Genomic DNA, 18,131 nt, shown 5'->3' on the forward strand with positions numbered 1-18,131 from the left:
AGGTATTATCCTAGTAGAATATCATTACATTCAAATAATAGTGTTCTGACATTATAGCATTTGTACATCAGATGCTTTATCTGTCTCCAAAGGTTAGGACACCCATCCCTTTCACATCTGACCATTTGTAGCTCATTGTCACATTTGGTAGCTTGCTTTACCGTGTCAAACCTCTTAGTATTACTGATTGATTTTCCACAATGATCTGCATATGAGCAGCAACAGCTTCTTTGATATCAGATTCTGTCTTGTGAGGTACTGGGTTTCTTGGCAACATGTCAACCCCAATCAATTGTTTTCCAGGCATGTGGATTGCTCTGGTATTGAGATTTGTCAGTCTCACAAGAAACCTTCTGGCAAAGCCCCTTTACTGTACCATTACTCATGTCTGCTAACCCTAACCACAACTTTACACACTAAACAACTTTTCCCTAACCATACCACTATGCAGATGTGTGGTATATGAATTTTAGTAATTGGTGTGTTTTAGTTTGGTTTCTTTTGCATTTGGTAATTAAGTGTTGGGATTCTGCATTCAGGAATGACTTTGTAGCATTAATGTCAGACACACAATCCAGCCAGTCAATTGAGAGAGCATCTCATTTAAGTTATGAGCTGTGTTTCAACTGACCAAATGAAAAATAATCAAGAATGAATGAGTTTTACTGGTGTTTGCCAGGCACATCTTATTGAAATTTGCCTGTAGTTTCTAGTGTGAGAATGAATTACAGCAGAGATTAGGAGTATTCCCTTTCCTTGCTGCTGTGTGATCTGAGAGTTGGTATATAGGAACTGGTGGGGGAGGGTGAGAGTGAATGGTTGCTGTTGTCTCACTCATAGAGGGAGGCAGCTCTGGCTCACCACATGGGTGGTAGTGTGAGCATTAGGCATCTACTATCTGGGGCTTCAGTCTAAAGAGCCATCATTGCCATGTGCAAGTCGCACTGTGAGCTGGGGGGAATTCAGCATATGGAGGCAGGTTTCTCCTTGGAGGGCAGTTAATTAAGAGCTCAGGAGAGCTACTAGAGGGGAGGATATGCAACTCCAGGGGGGAGGGTAGGCCATCCCACCTGACCAGCAAAGTTAGCCCTGTTCCTGACATACAACTCTCACTGCTAGCAGATGAGCTCATAGGTTCATACTAGGCTATCTGCCCTAGGGCATTTATAAGCCTAGCCAGAGTGTGTTTGGCTTTCGCCACCCATTTTAAATTAATTTTGCTATGCCCTTTTTACAGGTTAGTATACTGTGCCTCTGTCTAACAGTGACACAGAAGTGATACCCGGGGTAAACCTACGATCTCCCATCCACTCATCAAGATTCCTCTTGAAGAGAGTCAATGAGGGACTCTGCCTAACCTGGACTGGGATTTTATTCCAGAGTGAAGGGAGCCTCTGGGTTATGAATCTGTCCCTCCAGCATGTCCTATTTATTTCAGTGCTGAGGTTCAAGTCTCTCTAGTGCGTAGCTTGATGGGATTTGGATTTTCTGAGGTGCAGCATGTCCATTAATTCCGGGTTGGACATGGCTTTATACGTCAGGCACAGATCGCCTCTGAGCAGGCAGTATGCCACTGAGTAGAGCTGGAGTTTCTTTAACCGGGCAGCATATGGCATCTCTTTGAGCTTTTTGATCCTCTTGGTGAGGTACTTGTGGGGTTTTTCCAGTTGCTGCAGGTGTCTGGTAAGGTACATCCCAAAAGGGGCATTGTACTCAATTATTGGCCTGATGAGGGATGAGTAAAGAGGCACTATAACCTCCCCTGATCTAGATGTGAATCCCTTCATGATTAGGTGGGCTATATAAAATGTTTTTCTAACCACTTTGGCCACGTGGTTGTCAAATGAGAGATTGCTATCAACTTGGGTCCCCAGGTCCCTAATTACTTCTTCCGTACTTAATGGACTACCACCTATGTGGTAATTTGTGGGCACTTTGTTTTTGTCAAAGGGGATGACTATACACTTTTTGGCATTTAGCTTGAGGCCATGGCTCTGGCACCAGTTGTCTGTTTCTATGAGGCCCTTTTGGAGGATGCTTGTGTTGGCTGGAGAGTCAATTATGGCGCCCAGTTTGCAGTCATCTACGAACTTGGTCAGCCACATTCCTTCCGTGTTGGCCTGTACCTCCGAGAAATATATACCGAACAAGAGAGGTCCCAGGACTGAGCCTTGTGGGACTCCACTTGTAACTAGTTTGGAGTCTGACATGGCTGCAGCAATTCTAACCATGTGGGTTCTGTCCTTGAGCCAGTTTGCAACCCATCTAGTGATATAGGGGTTTATATTTAAGCTGGTGAGCTTATCTATAATGCCCGAGTGGGGTATTGTATCGAAGGCTTTTGCGAGGTCCAGGTAGGCTGTGTGGACCACCTTCCCCTCGTCAATGGCCTTGGTGACTGTTTCAAAGAAATCAACCAGGTTTAAGAGGCAGGCAGGATCTGCCCCTAACAAAGCCGAACTGGGTAGGATCCAGTATCTGTAGGTCCCCAATATCTTTATTTATGAGGTCCATGATGATCCTTTCCATAGCTTTGCAGACCAAGCTAGTCAGGCTTATGGGGCGATAGTTTCCAGGATCTGTTGAGGCACCACCTTTGTGGAGAGGGACCACTGTTGCTGTACACCACTCTTTGGGTACATATCCTGTAGTAAGGCTGAGATTGAACAGTAGTTTTATGTTTGGGTTTAGCTCTTCTTGGAGTTCATCTAGGACACAGCCCGGGACACCGTCTGGTCCCATTGATGCTGTGTTTTTTGCTTTGGAAAGGGCAGCTGTTACCTGAGCATCTGATATGTCAGGGGGGCAGCACTCTGCTGGGATAGATATTTGCCCTTTTGGTGGGGGGGGGAGTTTGCGCTGAACCTGTCAATTAGGATGTTGGCAATGTCTGTGGGTTCAGTGTATTTTTTGTCATTTTGGACTAATTCTGAGCATATCTGGGAATTCCCACCCAGGTTCCTAACATAACTAAAGAAAGCCTTGTGATTATGTCCTGTGCAATTTTTCTCTCGAAGCTGGACTTAGATGATTTTATGAGTACCTGTAGTTTTTTGCTAATACTGATCAGAGATGCCTTCCCTTTTTGGGATTTTGCTCTATCATGTAGTAGCTTCCTCCTTCTATTGTATAGTTTGTTTATGGCTGGGGTCCACCAGACAGGACATCTGCCTTTGGAGGATTGGGTCTTGGTTTTATTTGGGATTGCATGATCCATGCATTCCTGAAGGTGTTCATAGAATGTGTTTATAAAGGATTCTGCGGTCTGGGCTGTATTTTCCACAGGCCCAGGGGCTTTGAAGGATTCCACCTCAGTTTTGAGGAGTGTTAAATTGGCTTTAGAGAAGTTTTTCACTGTGGTTTTCAGGGCAGGGGGTGGAGTCGGGATGTGAATATCCAGTGTAGATTAGTTTATGGTCTGATCTTACCAGTGAGGGATACACTTCTGGTCTGGACCATAGAGTCCCCATGTTGGTGATGATCAGGTCCAGTATGTTTTCCCCTCTTGTGGGAGTGGTAACAAGTTGTTCCATAGCATTTGAGTTTATAAATTCTAGGAACCTTTGGGCTAGGGTGTTGGAGCTAGAGTAATGCTCCCAGTCTATGTTTGGGTAGTTGAAGTCACCCAATATAATGGTGTTTGGAGAGACCTTCATATTTTCCAGTGTTCTCAGGAAGGCCGAGTGGGGTTCCTGGGTTTGGTAGGGTGGTCTGTAGCAGGCTATAAACTGGAAGGCAGTTTTACCCACTGTTAGTTGCACATGGATAGTCTCTGATGCTTCATGCTGTGCCACCAACCTGGAGGTGTGGGTATCTTTGACAAATATTGATACTCCCCCTCATTTTGTGGTTCGGTCCAAGTTTTGGGGCCGAAAAGCATGGTATGAGGTATAACCTGGTAGTGCTGGGGTGCTCTCAGGAGCCTTGAACCAGGTTTCTGTTACTGCACAGATATCGATGTTCTCCATGCTAAGGAGAGTTTTGAGTGCGTGCATCTTGAGGTTTAGACTTCTGGAGTTGAGTAGCATTACTCTTAGTTTCTTATCCCTTGTGATACCTATGGAGGTGGGTTTGTCTTTTGAGCCTTGCCTAAAAAAGGCACTACGGGGGTAGCAAGAGCCTTTGCCAATATCCGAAAGCCCAGGGGTGACAGGTGCAAGCCATCCCTAGTGAAGCATCGTGGCTTGTCGAGCATGTTATCCCAGGCTGACAGGCATTGGATCCCCTTTGAATGACACCAATACTTAAGCCAGTTGTTGAAATTGATCATCTTGTCTTCATATTGTGGCATCATTCTTGGTGAGGGTAAGATGCTACTCAAGGTCAGAGTCATACTGGCCTGGGCTACATGCTCAGAGAGCTCCTCTATGTCTCTTTTCATGTAGTCCAGGGAGGTACGTCTCAGGTCATTCACACCAACATGGACAATGACTGAGTCATATTTGTACTTGCCTTGGAGTGACCTGAGTGCTTGTGTTATGTGGCGGATCCTAGCGCTCAACAGGCAGCTCACCGTGACCTTCTCCTTGTTCAGAATGGTGAGCGGGACGTCAGTGTGCCTGACGATAGAGTCACCTATTACAAGTGTATCAGGTGTGTTGTTTAGCCTTAAGGGCTGTGACTGTTCGGCACACTGGCTTTTTGAGCTATGTGTTGCACGTGTTTTGTTTTGGAGTAGCTGTTGCTTGGGTGTCTGCTTTGGAGGTCTCTGCTGCTTAGGCAGATTTTTATTTAGAGCCTCCAAGTATGTTTTTGTGTGTTTATGTGTTTGGTTTGCTGTCGTGGTAGGTCTATGTGAGACTGGAATTGTAGTGAGTGTGGTTTCCTTCTCCTCTTGACTGGTTTCACCAGTACTGAGTTGAGAGAGCTTAGCCTCCAGTATGGCTATATGGTTGCATCTCTCACATGTGTTGGAATTTGTTGGGAGGAGGAGAGGGTTGTTTGTGTACATGAGGCAGTTGTAACATTGTCTCAAGATTCCCAGATTCACCAGCTGGACCGGAGAGGAGACTGACAACTGACCTTTGGACATGCTAGAATAGTATTGGGAATTCCTTTATAATTGAAAAAAGGGCCAATGGGGAACAAGGTACTCAAGGGGAGTTTGTGAGGGTGTAGTGCTTTTAATATTTTAGTGCTGACTTATATAATTGCTTTAGTGAGCAAGTGCCAGGTAACTTAAAAGCAATGTGTTACAGGTAACTTAAATGCAAAAATGACAAACAGTAACTTTCTTTCAAGTGAAACAAGGAAATAAGTACAGTAAGCAATGCAGATATCACTAGGGATCCACAGAAGCGCTGAAAAGCCGCGTTTTAGGTGGAATTAGCATTTCAGGGAAATAACAAGCAAATAAGCATACAAATAAAGCTAGATTCAGCAGTCCTGGATCTAGTCCATGCTACAGCAAACAAGGTGTACCAATTTCAGTAAGAAACAATTCAAATATGCAGGCACTATAAGCCTTTAACCAGAAATTCCCAGCTCAGAAGGGCAGAGTCCAGCCTCTCCTCCCACAAGAGTGCAGACTACGAACCTTCTTAATGTAAAATAACTGGCCTGAAGCCCAAGTGCTTAAACCAGAACTAATACACTTTTAGAATAACAGACACTGAGCCCTCAATCAGCAGTTTCCAACTTAGAAGGATGTAAGCTACCTGTTCTGCCACTACAGTGCAGACCACAAACCTTTTTAATGTAAAACAACTGGCCTGAAGCCCAAGTGCTTAAACCAGAATTAATACACTTTTAGAATAACAGACACTGAGCCCTCAATCAGCAGTTCCCAACTTAGAAGGATGCAAGCTACCTGTCCTGCCACCACAGTGCAGGCCACAAACCTTCCTAATGTAAAGCAACTGGTCTGAAGCCCAAGTGCTTAATCCAAAAGACTTAGAATGATAGCTACACTTTAATCAAGTTACTACCAAGCAGTAATAAATACAGTTGAATACTTTAAAGAATGCCTGGATTAGTGCTCAAGTTATACAAACAAAGCTAGATTCAGCAGGCCTGGATCTAGTCTATGCTGCAGCAAACAAGGTATACCAATTTGAGTAAGAAGCAGTTTAGATATGCAGGCACTATAAGCCTTTAACCAGAAATTCCCAGCTAGAAGGGCAGAGTCCAGCCTCTCCTCCCACAAGTATGCAGACCACGAACCCTTTTAATGTAAAATAACTGGCCTGAAGCCTAAGTGCTTAAAACAGAATTAATACACTTTTAGAATAACAGACACTGAGCCCTCAATCAGCAGTTCCCAACTTAGAAGGATGTAAGCTACCTGTCCTGCCACCACAGTGCAGACCACAAACCTTCCTAATGTAAAACAACTGGTCTGAAGCCCAAGTGCTTAAACTAAAAGGCTTAGAATGAGTTACACCAAGCAGTAATAAATACAATTGAGTACTTTTAAGATGACGCAAAAGCAAAATAAAGTAGGAAGAAACACAAATACAGTAAAAGCAGATACAAAAAAAAAATTGAGTGAGCAAATGAGATGGGCCCAGGAGTTACAGGACAGAAACAAGTGCAAATGCAGGCCTTCAAATCAGAAAGTTGAGAGAGATGGAAGACCGCCAAAACGGCCAATAACTACAAATTCTGGGCCAGAACCACTCCTTATGTGGTAGACAGGTTACCTAGTGCTTACAACTCCCACTGATAAGCTAGAAGGCTTCCCTCCAACACAGAAAGGTTTGGGGGCTCAGAAGCTTACAAATAGTCCTGGATACAGCAAATCTGTATCTGGAATACTAATTACAGGAAAGGTAAGAAACAGGCTTACAATTGTTTTTCCAGAAAAGTAGCAAAAACAGTAGTAAAAACAATTCGCATGCAGTGCAAGCTGGCACACTTGGGTATGTAGCAATATTAGTCCACACACAGTTTGAAAAAAAGTAATTAAATTAAAAAGGACTAAAAGCAAGTGCAGAAAGGGTTTATTTGGTAGAATGTGGTAAAGAGGTGGGACTGGGGGAGTGTCCTAGATCAAATCTACAGTGGGGTGGGCACTGCAAAAGCCACCAAATTTAAACTACAACCAAGAACGGGTGGGGGGTAGTTTCAACAGAGATGTGAGGAATCAGAGTGCAAATTATAAAACCAAAAAAATATATACTGATCTCTGTATATTTGCAGAACACTAAGACAACAGATATCTAAGCAACAATTTAGCTCTATAATACAGAATAATACAGAAAAATATACTCAGCTCTATATATTTGCAGATAGTCTTGTAAGGCTGTCTCAATTCCCAAGAATAAATGGGCCACAGGACTCTTGCATAGCAAAGGAATCCCTGGCTGCCATGACTGCAAAATGAATGGGAGAATTGAATGCAGTTAGAGGAGGGATTGGGCTTGGTCTTATGGGAAATGGGAGGGATGCAAAAAATCTTTTGCATCAGATTGAAAGTGGCTTTCCTAGCCTTGGATGATTGTGGACTGAGTGATGATGCATTGGGCTGATTTGTGTTTGCCCCTGAGAATCACTACCTGCACTGTTTCTACTGGTGCATTGACAATGATTCAAAGTTTTTGGGCTTTTCAATTTTCTCTGCAGTTCGTGCATTTACAAAGTTACTTTGTATAAGAGAGAGGTGGGGAATGCAGCGCACCTGTTCCTTGCAGTTTTTTAAAATTATTATGGTATTTGTGTCTTTGATCAATTGGTTTTATCTGGCTGAAAACTCAGCTGGATGCAACTTGAAGAACTGTGTGGAAACAGTAAATACTATGAAATATTTGCTACTATGAGAATTCAGATGTGAAAAGAACTATTTCCATCTGATATTCCAGAACTACTATGGCATAAAGTAGATGTTGTTCAATTTCATTACAAGAATGAACATTGTATCGTATCTCATAGTACATCTTTTGTGTAGCTCACTATTTACTTTTACTACATGCCTCTGAGTAACTACTAGCTGAAACTCCAGCTGGAAGAATACAGTCAGTCAAAGCTTCAGCCTATTTAAAAAAATCTAAAATAAAGATTTTTCTTGCAGGCGGTATACTCCCTTGTACCCCCACTCCCTTACTTATAGATACAAACTTCACAGTTGTACGACCATCAAAAAAGAGTAATCTAAAAATCTGTGTTGGCACTGTGCTGCTGAATAATAAACTGTGTATTAAATGTATTAAGGAACTCTCCCACTTTATTGATGATGACTTCTGTAATAAATACGAATTTACTAGACATCATGTACCTCACTAACATTCTTATAGTGTGTTATGAACCCCTTTGTAATACTTACGGGAGTGACAATATATAAAAGCAAAAGTTATCCAAATGGTAATAGCCAGGTGTGTGTTTATGACATTCAGCAAAAGTATCGTGAATAATTACTTCCTTTAGTAGCATTTCTTCTAGGTTTATCTGCTGCTCTTCTATTTATTATGAGGTCAAGCTAAACTCCCAAAATGAGTCATGGTTTATTGCTTTGCATCCCCTTGCAGTTTGACCTGAGTAGAAGAGAATGTTATTGAAACCTGAACAAAAGAAAGAAAAAAACTGCTGGGTGATAAATATTATAGAATAAGGAATAAATGATTTTTTCCTGTCTGCAACAAACACAACTTCAATGTCTGTTGGTTTGTGGATTGACAAGCAAGTATGATTCCACTCCTCTTCCATGCACTTGTACAGTTACTGACTGGCAGTGGAGTTATGACTCCCATGTTAACCAGTCAGCAGTATTATTGTAGAGTAGCATTCATAGTTCATGAAGCCTTGGATTGTGCTGAATATTTACTCTGTTCATTTCAAACCACCTCCTCTTCTGTAACCTTACAATATGTGTTCCTGGTCTGAGAAGTATAATTTTCAGTTTTGTGCACTGAAATCATATGGTTCAAATAAACATGTATCATTGCAGCTTTACTGTATGCTTTGTTGTAGCCAGAAATCAAATGGAAAACAGTCTAAAAGTAATGCAGTAAAAATAAAGCAAGCTCTACATCAAAAGATGTGCATATAACCCAAAAGTAGCTGGTATGTGCAAGAGTTAGAGGCAAGAGAAGCAGTGACAATATAAAGAGTACTTTTTGTCAGGAGAGATGTAAAATATCTAGCAGAAGGGTCATAAAGGGGTTACAGAGTAAATGATCTGAAAAACCTGGGACAGATGTAAAATTGAGCTGGCTGGGGTATAGCTCATTGAATGTATCACTATTCTAAGAGCGACACCTTGCCCATTTACCGGGTAACTAGCAAGATTAGATCAACAAGCTGTTTCTGTTCATATATTGCTAAAGTATATGTTTGTGTGTGTTTAGTGAGTGTGTGTATGTGTGTGTCCATAAGAGACAGAGCGACAGCTCCAAACAAAACAGGGTATTGGATGTTAATGAGGTATGCCATGAAGCTTGATACATCATTTTATTCAAATCACTTTAAAATGAATTAATTTCTCTTTAAGAGACATAGATCGAGAAAGCACTGCTCCTGACACATCACATATTCAACATAAGGAAACAAGGTTCCATAGAGGGGGAGGGAGAAAAGGAGGGGGATAACACTGGAATCATCAGCAGGACCCCCCCCCCCAACCCAAGGGAAAAGGGAGGTGAGAAAAGGAATGAGAAACAGCATGCACTTGGAGCTGAAAATATTGAGTAGTAGACCACACATACGCACGCACACACCTAAACACACACATACATGCACCCATCCCCCAGCTGCTGCTGCTGTTCACAGCTTTTTCACTCTCCTTGTGGGTCTCTCTCTGTGTCCTTCCTGGTCCTGGCAAACCAGCTCACTCAATTCTGTGAGTCCATCTGTTCTGCAACCTCTCTGCGCTAATGGATCGCTTTCTGAATGGAGTCTGCTGCTCGCTTTTCCTGGCTTTCTCTTTCAGTAAGTTAGTCGGCAAAAGGTAAAGTGTGGAGAGAGTGAGTACAGGGACCTTTCAGTTTATATGCGTGTGTGTTATAAGTTATCTAAGCGTAATGAATAAAAGCAAAAATAAACAGAATGACTGTACTGATAAAAAGAATGACAGATGTTAAACTTGCAAAACCACTGATGAGTGAGTGTTCTTTCTGCACTGTACCTTGTTTGTTCAACTAACGATGTCTTGCTCTTTTTTTTTATCTGAATTGCTTAGGAGAGATATTGTGGTGTTTTTTATTTTATTAAATAAAGCATTAGTTTATTCTGAGCATGTTTCTTCTAACACTGCAGGACTCCTGCTGGGATGTATTTTAAAAAGAGCATGAAGTGCCTCAGAGAAAGAGAGGGAGGGGTGAGGAACATGAATGAAAGAAATGAATGACTCATGGACTTCCCTGTAGAAGCTTTGATCTGTAGTCCGCTTCTGTGTTACCACTACATCTTTAATTTCTTAGTATTTTGCAGGGACTCTGCCATCTGCGAGTTGGTGCACTCGTGTTGGGGGTGGTGATATTTATCCCTTTGCACTCTGCCTTTGAAATAGTGAAAAACAATAATTTTGTCACACAAAATTTCAGACTTTATTGTTTTACCAAAGTAAGATTTCTGGCTGCAAGGTTATTCACCTTTCAGTTTTGCAAGAGCTGTTTATTTTTATTTAAAGCATTTTTAACAGATGGCATGTTTGTTCATCAGTTGCAAACGCAAGACATTCTGAAAACAAATATTTTGGAACTATATTGAGTGTGGTCCAAGGGAATAGTGACCAAGCAGTTTGTTTATCTTGTCATGCATAGAGCTGCTGATTTTTTGATGAGTATGTTTTCTAAACTTGATGGTGTATCATAACTGTACTAATTTATATCTTAAACAAAACATGAGGTCTCATGTCAGAAAGAGATGATAGTAAAAAATGACAACTGACTGGGACAGCAGTAATAGCTGATTTTAAAGAATATAGTAAATGATCGTAAAGTAAAAATGTCATGAGACAAGTAGTTTACAGTAATCAGAGTTTAGAAGACAGAATTGCAGCAGCCCCTGTCCATTGCTAAGAAGCTACGGTCAGCACTTGGGGGAAAAATAACTCAATTAGAAGTATATGTAGGGGAAGAGACATGGTGTAGAAAGACCTGAACACTGGTAAGGTGAGCTGTGTTAGCAGAGACCTCACTCCTCAACAAAAAGATTACTATCCTGGGAAGTGGGCAGTGAAGAAGGAGGAGAGTCAGTATGCAAAACAGCTAAAGAAAACAGGGCTATGGGGATTTATTTAGTGAGAAGGGGACTGAGCGCAGCTTTTGTGTTATATTCCAGGTGAGCCCAAACATCTTACTTGCTATGTTTACAACAATGTGATTACAGATATTGTGCCCCTGTGTAAGTAATCCATGACTGACTTACTATCTCAGTCTCTGCTGAGGAAATGGATTAATATCCAGTAGGAAAGCTCTTAATATCCCTTTAATTAGAGAGTAAAGATATTAGCTAGAGAAATGTAAACAAAAGGGCCAGCTATTTCCTGTGGCTATAAAGCATCCAGCTATCATAACAAATTTCAGGTTGTACAGCAATATGTAAAGAGAAAACCTTAAGCCTAAGAAGAGATGAAGGTAATCGCAAGGAATTTTTTTTTACTTGATTAGTTCTGTATAGCTTTGTTGGCCACAGCAGCTGTAGCCAGGGTCCACTGTTAGCCAGCTGTAACTTCTCAAGGGTGAGGAATAGGAGGTGAAGTCTTTCATCTGAAGGGTCAGGGCAAAGACACTCCAGTATACAGGAGGACTAGTCTTGAGTGGTCAATGCCAGCTCATCAGTCCTAGGGAGAGGGAGGCAGCTAGGCCTGCCACATTAATTACATGTACTGGTGGGTGGATGACCATTCATGCTAGAGGCTAGGCTGTCTAGTGCTGCTGCAGCAGTGAGACCACCTCAGAGTTATGGATGAAGGCATATGTGCAAGCAAGAATGCATCTCCCTGACCAGGCAGCCATGCGTAATCTACAAGGCACTTAATAGAGAGTGATTATGATGGGAAAGGGTTTGCTGTTGTACCGGTATCTGGTCCAGATCTAACTTTTGACTTTCACCTTACAAGGTGGCAAACAGGCTGATAAGGCTCCTTAGATAGGAACAAATGAGTTTTGTGCTCTTTTTCTGTCCAGGGTGCCTGGCTGTCACCCCTGGAAGGAATAAATGAGACAGTGGAGCACAGGAAGAGGAGCTAGATATCAAGTTTTATAGGGAGCAAAAAAGTAAAGACTAAGAATATATAACTACATTAGTCAAAACAGAGGCATTAAACACTGCACAAAGTGAGCGGGGGTGGGATAGGGGCTGGAGAAATTATAAATTCAAGATATAGCTAAAGTTCTTATAAGAATATACAGAGGACTTTTTGGACAACAGCATTTAAATATAATTCATACTGAATAGGAATAAAGAATATGATATGTCAAGACATAACAGAGCATGGAAGTTACCAAGCATTTTATATGTAACACAAAGATTTTAAATTTGAATTGGAAGACCACCCTGAGAGATACATCAGAAAAATTTGTTGGTCACTCTCCCATTCACAGGACTGCACACTAGCTATTTTTTCATGCCTTTATTTCTAGTGTGAGTTGAGTGTGTATGCATGCATATAAGCATAATTCGTTTGTAAGAGAAACAGAGTTCGCTGAAGCTGCATTTGAATCAGTCTTGAAAATACCTGTTTGAATCCTCTTTTTCTCAGATTGTCATAAGACTAAAACATACCTCTCAGCTGTCCAGATTTCCACAGAATGCCCAGATTTTGTTCTCATATTTTGGTCTGCTCCTCTTAAAATTTGTGTTTCTCTGACAAACTACAGAGGATCTAAGTCACTAAATAATGGCATACATATGGGTTTCAAATTGATATCCTTCAGAAAATGCAAGCTAACACAAAATCTGTTATTCTAACAGTATTTATGTTTATATGAGCGATATTTAAAATCTGTCCCTATTTTTGGGTCTTTGTGTCCCCATTATTTAAGGCTTTGTCCAAATTTCTTGTGTTAGGAAGTTGAGAGGTATGGACTAAAATCTAATAAGACTAAGCAACTAGAAATGACTAGAAATATGTTTCCTAGTGTTTAGGGGACTGTCCCCCACTGATTCCCAAGTAAGTATATCCTACCTTGAAGCTGTAGCCTGCATCACATTAGGGCAACATATTTTCGTCTACACACACATAAGTACTCTAATCCAAACACAGCAAAGTGAAACTATATCCCCCTCAAAGCTCAGTTTCTGCCATCCTCAAAAAAATAACTCATTGTCCAGCCAGAAGCCCTGACAACACCTATTCCAACCAGCTCTAAGCTGCTTTCCTTAGCTAGCAAGCAAACAACCATCAAATGTCATCGCTCACCACAATGTATAACCACATACTAAAACTTAATGTTGTTACTTCTGTACCTATTTGGTAGACAGGTAAGTGCACTTAATCAAGTCTGTATTTTTTTAGTCATGGCCTGAGGTGATAATTACTGTGAATGGGAGAAATAAGGCTAGGACATCAGGGGAGTTGTACCACTCTTCACTGAATGAGTACTGCAGGGTTTTTAACATCCACCTGAAGCAGCTCTAGCTCTCTGAGAGCTCTGTAACCTCAGCTGTAGGATGACACTTCAGAAGTTCAGCTATCATCTTGCTGCTAGAGAGTAATTGTGATGGGGAGGGGTCTGCCATTGTACCAGTATCTGGTCCAGTCCCTAACTCTTGATTCTTACCTTCCAAGGGGACAAACGGGCTGATAATGCTCCCCAGATAGGAACAAATGAGTTGTAATGCACAGTGACAGTTTATTGAAAGCACAGCGATATGAACCACCTGTCTGCACTGAGAATAGATTCCACAGCCTCTCTGTCTTCTAAAATGTAATGTTAAAGGAATTAGCATCTATTCAGTGTATGCATTATTTATTTACTTTATTTAGTTATGGCTTGTTAATTGAGTTAAACCTACTGGACAGAACTCATTTGCAAAGGAACCCAAAGAGAGAAGCTCTGAACACTTACACAACAGTGCATGCTTTTATAAATGCAGAGATAACATATATATTTTGCATGTTGCTTTAAAGAAAAAAAATATTAGCATTGGAGAAGACTGATTTAGATTGGCATAACTCATGTTAGTGATGTTTAAGCATGTATGGTTCTATTTTTATGTTATAGAACATTAAAGACATGCTACTTTGTGTCTTGTATCCCAATCCTCATGCAAAGTGCATATATTAGAATGCAGCTATATAAATTTTTCTTGCATTACTGCTTTTATTTCTGTTGATGCTTGTTAATATGTTTATTGCAAATTCAGTACAAATGATTAATTAAAAAAAGAAGTTTCTGAAAATAACATTTTTTGTTTGTAAGGATGACAGTTTGGGGCTAGTTTCAGTGCCTAAATTACTCCCAGTAGAGCAAATAATTGAGATAAGTGTATAGCTGTCTGACAGAAGCGACAGTAAACAAGATAAATATTGGTAGACTGCATTATATGACATAATTACATATTCCATTCCCATGTAAGAAGTCAAGAAAATTAATGCATCATTGTGGCAGAGGTAGGGTGACCGTAGTCCACCGAAGGCTTGTGAAAATTTTATTTTATTTTGCATTTTTTTACAGGGAAAGTATGACTGGGCAAACATAACAATTTTCATTTCAATGGAGGCCTGGGGAGAAAAACTATTACATATACAACAGTAATCACAATGAAATTACATATATAATAGCAGTAGAAAATGACAAAGATACATTAGTTTAAATAATGTTTGAAATTACATGTAAGTAACAGTATAACAGGACAAAAGTATATTAGCTTCAAAAACAGTATTCAAACACAGTATTTGGCTTCTGTGCAGTATATCGGTCTGAAACAAAAATATGAAGTTTAGAGCTTTGAATTCAGAAATATATTTCCAGGTAAAGTCCTGATAGAAAGATACAATGTATAATATTTGCATATTGCTTACACCTGGATAGATTGCATGTGTTAAATACAAACATGGAATTTGTGCATCACAACCAAGGGGTTTCTGGGGTGGTATAATGGTTAAGATGGTAAACTCACAGACATGGGGTACAGGATTTTATTCCCACCTTTTGAAGGGATATTGTTTAGGATTAAAATGGCCCACAAGGACAGTTAGCATAGTACTTACTTATGAACATGACAAACATTATATATAATGTGAAGTTGAGATGATTTTCTTTGGATCATGTGGTAATAACAATTTACAGAAGTGGACTTAGTCCAATCTGAGCCCCCACACAAACTGTATTGGCATTATGCTGATAGTTAACTGGACAGATTTATTTGCAGGGGATTTTTGCCTCTGGGTATAAAAAGAGGGACATTGCCAGACATAGGTATGTAGCTCACTGAAAGAAGTACTGTGAGAAAAAGGAATGGTACACAAAGTCTTAGTGAATGATCCACGAGATGGACTTAAAAAAATCTGCTCAGTGGTTTATGGCTTCGGTGAATCCTCGGTGAAATGCTCTTCAGTGTGATTATATCACAGGTAGTTAAGCCAAGAGTTATTCTACTAGAACCAAGACTAATGTCTGCCTCAGCTATATTAAACCAAGGGGGTGAGGCCATGGTACTGCCCTTTATTATACTTCACTGTAGCTGTACATTTATAAAACTGCACTGATTGATTCAGTTGACAGAAATATTTATTTTAGCTCTTAAGTTTTGGTTTGACCTTGCTTGTCTGGTAGCTGACATTGCCATGAAGCACTTCACATCATGTGTGAAGCATTGTATTAGAATAGCACATGCCTGTACTATTCTGTATATGTTTAACCAACTTATATGAAAAACTAAATTATATTTGCTTTTGTTTTAAGATGTTATTGGCACTTCATATAACATGAATTACTGTCTGTCCTCAGCAAGTTTGACAGCTGATAATTTCCATTTCACTGTTCAGCTATTAGAACCTCACACTTTGGCATGCTGTCTAGTAATTATTATTGTATAAAAATGCAGTTCTATTTCAACTCCATTGACTTAAATGTGCCCTGGTTCTGTTTCTGGCAATTCACCACAGCATTCCTGAGCATGGAATCAAGAACGGAAAGGTAAACAGATCAGCTGTCCACCTTGCCAGTGCTGAAGTACTAAGCTTCCACAAACTGCTGACAGTTCATAAAATCTTGAAAATGTCTTGCAATGACTTTCTGTGTGAAAAAAATACAAAATGGAAGTATCTAAAATGTAAGTTGTGACTTTAAAATAAGTAATAGAGAAACCAAAGACTTTAATTAGATAAAAACTAATGCCCTTTTCAATCTAACTACATTCTTTGCATACTACATCTGGGTGTTTGGTTTCATGTTCTTCTTGTTTTTAGTTTCCTTTTGTCAGTCTTGTGCATTATTGGGCTTTATCACTGTATTTGCTCTAGTGTCTCTGATCAGAGCTTCATTCCTCAACCTTTCTGAAAATTAATACTTTTTTCTGTCTGACCCAGACGCACAAAGGTAGAGGTACCATCTGTAATGCCACTGTCATGGGCAACAGTGAATCGGCACTAAGTAGTGGAAATCAGCAACTTATGGCTGGCTATAGGTAGCAGGCGTTAAGGATCACTCAGTCATAATGTTTGTATTATCATTTACCTGGATCACAAGGTCACGGGAACATGTGAGATGAGGTGCAAGCATGGAGAAATCAGTTCTGAAAGCCACCTGTAGTCCAGGTGGGAGGAACCGGTACAGAATTATAACAGAAATCCCAGCTCCCACTGTGATGGTCCTGGGAGTCAGCACTCTGCGGTCACCCCTAAATCAGACTGAAGGGCAGCAACAGCAGTAGGTGGACCTGAGAACCAAGGATCAGAAGGGGGACAAAACAGCACTTATGTTTCTGTTTATTCTGATCTTTTAGTCATATTATGCCTTTTGCTCCTATATAAGTTTTCTTTTATTATATTCAGCTTATCCTGATATTATGAGTCCATTGTATGAGAATTAGTTATCTAAGGTTTATGTAATAATTCCTCTTTTTTATCACCTTTCCTCCAGGATGTGTGTATTTTGTAAAAGTATGAAATTAGCCTATGTATATGTGTGTGTGTGTGTGTGTTATATTTCCCACACACACATATATAGTTAGTGAGAGACTGCACCATCCCTGGAGTTGGGGAATATGCTCCTTCCCTGGTATGGTATTATCCCTAAGTCAGAATATATAATTAGTATAGGGTGTGAGGAGGCACAGGGGGGAACTGTTTTAAAGTGACATACTTAGAGGTTATGTCTCGCGACATGACATGACATGTCAACATTACTTTTTTGATTATTTTTTGTCGCTTGATATTTGGGGGTTTCATTTTTTAAGAACACACACACGTGTATGTATATACATATATATATATATATATATATATATATATATATATATATATATATATATATATATCCCCTTCATATGATTGAAAGTCTGTAACATTGAACTTCTGATCATCTCAGACCAGAGGATCAAAGTTCTGAAATATCGAATCTTATGAATGGAGATTGCCGTACAATGCGGAACGGGAACTTTACCATTCTCTTCACTGTAGTGCAATCTTGGAGTTGGTATATTTATGTAGAAGGGGGTGTGGGGGGTGCAGGGGGCTTGCCCACCTGCAAAAACATGAAATTAGAGGTTTTCGCATTTTAATTTTTTTTTTTCATAGGTTTGATATTTTGTAACTTCATTCCTCTGGTCTTCGATGATCAGAGGTTTGATGTTCTGACATTTCAATCCTATGAAGTAGACCCGTATATATATATATATATATATATATATATATATATATATATATATATATGGATCTACCTTACTAGATCGACAAGTTAAAACAGTGAAAACGACTTCACCGACGCCAGAAGATCGAAAATGACTTCGATGCCAGAAGATCGACAGTGCACAAACACAACACCGCATACACCCGACACATCATACCAACAAACAAAACAAATCCCCTATCCAAAACCCACACACACAACACAAGCACACCAAAATCCTTACAAACCAACACTAACCCATACATACACAACTATCTACAACCCTAACCCAAACCCTTACCCTAAGGTCCGTCACTATCGCACACTCACCTAACCTGCGCCCTAACCCTAACTCACTTATCCCACCCTACAGACCACCAACATCGCACTTACCTTACTCACACCCTTACCTAACCCGCC

Source organism: Protopterus annectens, chromosome 16.part0 (assembly GCF_019279795.1).
Source record: "Protopterus annectens isolate FY-2018-M chromosome 16.part0, PAN1.0, whole genome shotgun sequence".
Classification (NCBI taxonomy): Eukaryota; Metazoa; Chordata; order Ceratodontiformes; family Protopteridae; genus Protopterus; species Protopterus annectens.